The sequence below is a fragment of the Clinocottus analis genome, unplaced genomic scaffold, assembly GCF_023055335.1.
Source record: "Clinocottus analis isolate CAN_PGR_092001 unplaced genomic scaffold, fCliAna1.0.p SCAF_16, whole genome shotgun sequence".
Lineage (NCBI taxonomy): Eukaryota > Metazoa > Chordata > Actinopteri > Perciformes > Cottidae > Clinocottus > Clinocottus analis.
This window is the reverse complement of record NW_027175887.1, coordinates 8,793,269-8,800,233: the sequence shown is the minus strand read 5'-3', so window position 1 is coordinate 8,800,233 and position 6,965 is coordinate 8,793,269.

Below are 6,965 nucleotides of genomic sequence, written 5' to 3'. Positions count from 1 at the left end.
GGCCAGGCCACGGCGTACTTTAAATTATGGAAAATAAATAGAATCACGGGAACCCGTTGCATTGATTTTGGCTTCATTCGGATGTCAATGGCCTGTGCCAACTTCTCTTCGTTGAAAACCAAATTAAACAATGAAACGGGGTCTCTCACATGGAAAGACTCTCTGCTCTCTGGCCTCGACGTGCGGCAGCGTTTGGCGTAAAGAGGCAGGAGCGTTAAATACGCTATTTATGACTTCTGCTGTTAATGTCTGACCTCTTGTGGACAACGAGGCGCACTGAGGTGAACAGTAATGACCGTGGTGATGATGTGAAGCAGACATTAGTGCAGTGTGTTGGCTTCAATGCTTGTATTTAAAGTAGATCTTACACCAGATGTGTCAGATTCACGACATTAACGTTAAACGTACAGGATCTTATTATGGGTTCGTGTGCAGAGAATTAAACTCAACACATGCTGGCTCGTGAGACACTTATACACTGTTTTTTTGGGGTGCAAAGGCATGAAGGGGTATGGTAAATGATAAAGAAGTAATTGTGTGTCTCACTATGTTGATTCATGCAGCAAGGCATACAGATGGTTACAGCTGTAGAGACGAACAGTGTGTGAGAGAGTGGCACTGGGTAGAATGCAAAACATGGAAAATGCATTGCAGTAGGGTCATATGGACCTTGGATACCAAGGTTTTTGAATTTGTAAAAACCTTGGGAACCTTAAAAAGCAATAAGTAGCATGCGTGTATGAGTAGGTGTTTTGTGTTAATGAATACAGAATTGTTCCCATTTCGAGTGCATGAATTACTATTTGTTTTCAGGACTAAATGGCCACTGAGAAGACATGTGACTACCAGCTTCTGCGTGATGACATCTGCCTCTGACTCGCACTGGATTTCTGTTTATTTTTTCTGCTAATTTATTTAGAAGAAAGTGTTTGATACCTCTAGAAGTGCCTGCAGCATATTTGAATTAAATGGGCCTCGTTGAAATTTCAAATCTTATTTACAATAGAAACTCACGGCAAATACAGCAGATTCAATATATAGTTTGCAGGCTGAACAGATCTTTACGATACCATTACTCAGTATCTAATGTAGATATGAAGGCGCCTTGGGTGATCAACCAAATAAAATAAAATAAAATTCTATTTGCAGAAAAAGGTTCTGTCCAATGACAGATAAAAGGAAAGATAATTACATTGTGCCTTCAGGGAGAGTTGTTTTATCTACATGGAGTATACTGAGTAGTTTCCCTGCAAGCCAAACCGTCTCCATATCATATGGCATTGGCTACCGCTGCAATTATTTGGATGCTTTGATGCACCTCCACGGCCAGAGTACCCAGAGAGTGTGCCCTGAGCCTGAATACTCTCAGAAGGTGATACTTGAAAGACACTGTATGAATATGAATTCTTGACTATGCTCTGCTTCACAAACAGTTGGATATGGTGCCAGGAAACTCTCCGGTGATTGCAATGCCAATAACTCTGGGGACCAATGTGAAAAAAGGGAATGACATGAATACAAGCACCTCTGTCTGTATCTCTTTAATTCAAGCCACATGTATCAAGCCTTTTTGCCTGCTGTTCATTTATTCTTGTTATCTCGGCGCAGACAAAAAAATGTCAGACCCACAAATCACATGGATGCCAGTGCAAACTTGTATCCTAAGGATGTATGTCATTAAGCCATTAACCCCACAATAGATTTGTTTTCCCTTAATGCTTGTTTGCCAGTCCAATTCATGTTCTGGTTCTAATTAAACGCAGCTTCTAAATCTGTGTTTAAAATATTCACTGCTGGAGTTTGGTGGAGGATTCACTCTAAATGTGTGTAGTTGTGGTGGCTTAAAGAGCTTTGGATAAAATCCATCCCCATATGGGAAATGGTTAAAATGTTCTACATAGACAGTGAAGCTGGACCATTAGGTGGCAGCCCAGCACTTTTCTGTAATGCCGAGACCTTCACTGTCCACTGTCCAGTGGTGTCCTCTGGTCGGCTATCTGTAAAGAACACGATCTCCACCCATCATTGCACAGAGCTGCTTCGTGCGTATTAATGCACATAAAGTAAGATATAATCTTAATGAACTCTGACTTTTTGATCAGATCCACTACTCTCTTGACATAATCCCTGGGGCCAGTAGAGTGAGCATTGATGCTACAGGAAAGACATATCAAACGGGACTTTGAAGTCAAGTAACTTAGACCTCACGGTGAACCTCAAAGCGGGCAGAGAGGAAATACAGTCATGTCGTGAGTGACAGGTCTCAAGGTCAGTAGTGCTCCAACAGCTCTATTGTAATGTTTTACAGAAGGTAAAAAAATCTGCAGAATATAAAATAGTGACCAAATATTCCTTTCAGAGCAGGTGATACTCTGACCTTGAATTCTGCGGGCAGCCACATTTCACCCAGAGCTGACTGGAACAGCCTTGAGAATAATGTCACATCCCTGACTGGAATTACAGAAAAGTGGACTTTCCGATACACCAGCTTTTTTTTCAGAATGTGTTGAATACGAAATGTATGAGATGCCTTGACACAGATACATCTTGACGATGTGCAGTGGTTTGCAGATGCTCTTTTCATGAACAACGGTAAAAACAACAACACAGTCCTCACACACAGTCCTTGTTCTACACTGTAGTGTAGATGTTGCTTCTTCCTCAACATGTGCTCAAGTGTCCTCGACAAGCGTTGGATTTACCTGCTGATTGACTGTCTCCATGACAATTACAGGGATGATTGGTTCATTTAAAAGTGTTTTCAAGAGCCTCGTGTCTACATCCTATACTACTGGGCTCCTTCCAAGTCATGACAGTTACTGCTCAGTGGGATGTGGAAATGTGTTGTATTGGACTTTTCCTCCTTCATGGTTATTGCTTTTTGGGATTTGTGACTCAAATCCCCTTGCTCTATTTTGAGTGATTTATACATAGGAATGAAGATTTATGCCTGAGAGCTCAATGTGCCGGTATTATCCAATCAAACTGGGCTGCTCAGTGGCTCCTGAGATTGCATTAAAGTGTAATATCAATGCAGCAATCCGCAGGATATTGCCACTTTGAAACACCCAATGTCCCTCCGATGCTATAGCCGCATGTTATGATCAGGGGGATTTGTCTATTTAGGTAATGTTTCATGGAGGAGATTGCTTTGGTAAATTAATCAAAAGTTGCCTACCATGTTTCATTTATTTGATCAATGATTGGATGGAGAGAAAAAATGAAATGTCAAAGCAGTGCAGGTGACCTGAAAATAAACAAATAAAAGCAAGGGGAATAACCAGATTACAATCTGTCTCCATCCGCACAGTGAATTAAGAACAGAGTGCCTGAAATGTATCTCCTAAAGAGTGTTCTCTTTACAAAATAAAGTACATTTATTTATTTTTATGTCTCACCTTAGGTTACCTTTGACATCAAAAACACGTTCCATTGTTCCAAAAGCTTACACAATTGCAGCAATTAATTGCCGACATGAGCCACTATCTCAAAACAGTGACAGAAGGACCAAAGCTTACTAAGCACTTTGTGTGAAGGTGCACTACTGAAGCTGAATTTAAACACCTCTTAACGTTCTTCACCCTCAGAACGTTAGAAAATGGTGCACAAAGAGAATAAGTAAGTTCTTCAGGAGTGTTACAGGTTTGCAAAGTGCTACAAGGGGTTCTTTGCCAGTTTATGGCCAAAATATATGAACTTTATTATTTACTGTACAGTTAATTTCTGTTTGACAAGAAGACTGTTCTTTCTGTTTGTTTTTACGAGGGTAAAATTATGTTGTGTGTAAATGCTGGGGGCACAAATGAAACCTTTAGAGTGCGAAGCATTCAGTATGGTATTCCCTGAGATCTGTCCCTCCACTGGCATACACATATTGACTATTCTACTCTGCTTGGCTTTTCAAATCTGTGTGAGGTTAGGCATTTCAAATGAAAATCTCAGCCACCGGAGCTACTGTACGCGAGACAGCAGTTTCTCTGACATGCTTACACTATTTTCTTCAGCTGCTCAGTACTATGACAACTATTTCATGCAGTAATTATTTTTGTCGGTAGAAAAAACTAAATTGACATTGGCTCATTTGTCCTTTTTTTTATTCCCTCACAGGAAAATGGTTTTCTTAGCATGCAATGTATCCAATTACTGATTCACAGCAGTGCAAAGTCGACCATATGATACAGCCATAGTCTATTTTTTTGCCTTTGGAGCAAATCCAATCATTCCAAATGGTTGCTGGCGGTAATAATTGCAACTAAATTGTATTGATAGTGGATCCACGCAGTGGAAACAAACAAAGTACATGAGGAAAAGGAGAGGTTACCCTCTAAAGTTGAGGTAATTGAACAGCCCAACCCCAGGCCATCCAATCATCACCCAATACCCCACATGCTGTTTCCTCTGCCCCTGGCTGGCCTCCAGCATGCTCCCTGGGCCCAAGTAGCACAGAAATCTTTGTCACAAAAGACAACAGGCAGAAACATCTTTGGCTACAATGTCTTGATAGCTGACTGGTTACATAGCATGAGTGACAACCCCTCTTGTGTGTCTGCTCAACCTCCCCTGTGTTTGTTAAACCTCCCTGTCAAATCCCCTTTGTTGTTTAATTTTTTCATGTTCAAACTGTAGCATTAGCAGTTCCTTTTGTTGTTCAAATGTTAGAGCCATCGGGTTGACTGCTGGAGTACTAAGGGTTGCTTACTCGTATCTTCAGTTTCCAGTATTACAACTTCCAACAATATGTTTTTGATCGCGTTTCATGCTGCATCAGTATCGTGCTCAGCTATGGTTAATAGTTAAACTTTCAAATAATTCCTCAAAAGGAGACTCTAAAACCTAATTTAACTCAATCCTCGTCTTCAGGCAGTTACCAGAAAGAGGTATTCAATTATAAAAAAAACAGTGGCACTGAAAAGCAACCGCTATGAAGTCAAGGCCTAAAGCCCACGGTCATATTGCTCCACCCGTCACCATGAGGAAGAGACTCCAAACAAAAGGCTAAACTTAAGTTCAAAAAGTCACTCTGAACCCATTCAATACCCACGACTTAGAGCCAGACTTACAAAAGCGTCCTTAACCAAAATAATATCCACAAACAATTATATAATATTACGTCTCAGTTCAGTTACCTAGAACTAGGACAGGTATACATGTCATATATCATGAATAAGAAGGGAGACAACACGAAGGTTGGAGGGCAACAAGTATCATCATCTAGTGATATATCATTCAACAAACAAATAATAAGAAGACAAGCTGTGTTTCTCACGGAAACTCAAGAAGAGAAAATCCCTGTGCTAAGTTCTTGTTGACTTTTACAGAGGAGCAATAGAGAGCATCCTGATTGGAAACATTACAGACAAGCATGAGACCGTGCGTTGGCGCGTAACCGTGTAATGAACTGATGATCATCGGCTGCTTATCAATGCTACATAATATTTCATTAAGAGAAACCCTCTGTTTCAAGCTTCACATTTTTGTGAGTTTAATATGCTTCCGCTCATAATGATCTGTCGCATAGCTACTGTGTCTCTGCTTGATGCTGCATATCAATTAAGTGGGTAGCAGCGTTTTGATTTATACGTACATCTTATTTCATTATACATAGCTCCTTGCTCGTTAGTTCAACACTCGTGAGTTTGTGTTTTGTGTAATAAGTATTATCTAAATTGACCTCATACCACATTAATACTCACATATGGGACTTGCACCTTACTCATGAAGACTCTTGTGTGTGAGTTTCATTTAACTGGTTTCTAAGAATATGTTTTCAGTGCAGCTTGTTCAGGTGTACTGCAGAAGGTTGTGTGCTTCTCTCTTAAAGAGACAGCGCTCTCTTCTAAAGGGTCAATACAATACTTGCCTTCACAGTCAGTATGTGTACAAGTAATTATTGTTCTCGAACATTGAAATAACAACATATAAATGAACTTAAACACATATTTCAAGTAAATTATGAGAAATGGACAGTGGTATTAAATCAGTAAGCCATTTAAACAACATATTTCAGGGCGCTACACTAATAGAAAAACTGAGTGAAATTCTCACTCAATGTAGGTGGAGAACCGTTGGATGCCAGGAAGACGCGCTGTCCTTGTTGACGTTGATGAAGAGTTCTCATCCAAATAGGAAGACAGCTATCAGGAGAGAGCTATATCACAGATAATGCATTTGTATCTGTCAATGACACCTCTCAGTCTCAATCAATTCACACAAACACTTTTTTATTCATTTTTTGGAATTGACAAAATCGCAGGGATGCATTCAGATTGGCAACTTTTCCAATGTCCGCTATTGAATATGAGTGCTCATGTGCACTCAAACGCTAAACAAGGGTACAAATGAGCACATTTCAGTGGCCCATGGGTAATGCATTCCAAACAGCTGACAGCCATTACACATAATGGCCCCTGCTAAGGACAAAGTCTCAGATTCATTCTCAAGCACCTTGTCTGAGTGATGGATAGGGTCTCATTAAAGACTGGTTTGTGATACATGTGATAAACAGTACCGGGGACCAAGTGTAGAGAATGCTGTTGAGAAGTAAAGGTGGTGTGTGAGCAAAAGACATTACATACATGTAATAAATGGGGGGAGTGGGCACACTTGATTCACGACCATAAGTGGGGGTTGTGGATCTGAAGTATTCCATAGTAGATAATGTACTCTCAAAACTGCTGATATAATTCAATGAGTTTAATCACTGCATTTTAAGTAGTTTTATCGGTGTTTAAAATGCAACGTATTGTAAAATTTGAATAGCTAAAAATTCAAATCAATGGAGTGTAAAGTCAGTGGGTAATTAGACAGATAGGGTTCCCGGGGGAATAATGTCCAATTGTTTCAAGGATGTGGAGGGAATATATGAAGCCACAGTGGAGGAAATGAAACACTGTATTTGGATAATAAATTCCACTCACATTGTAGGACAATAAACACAATAACATTTGGTGAAAGCTTTGATATCA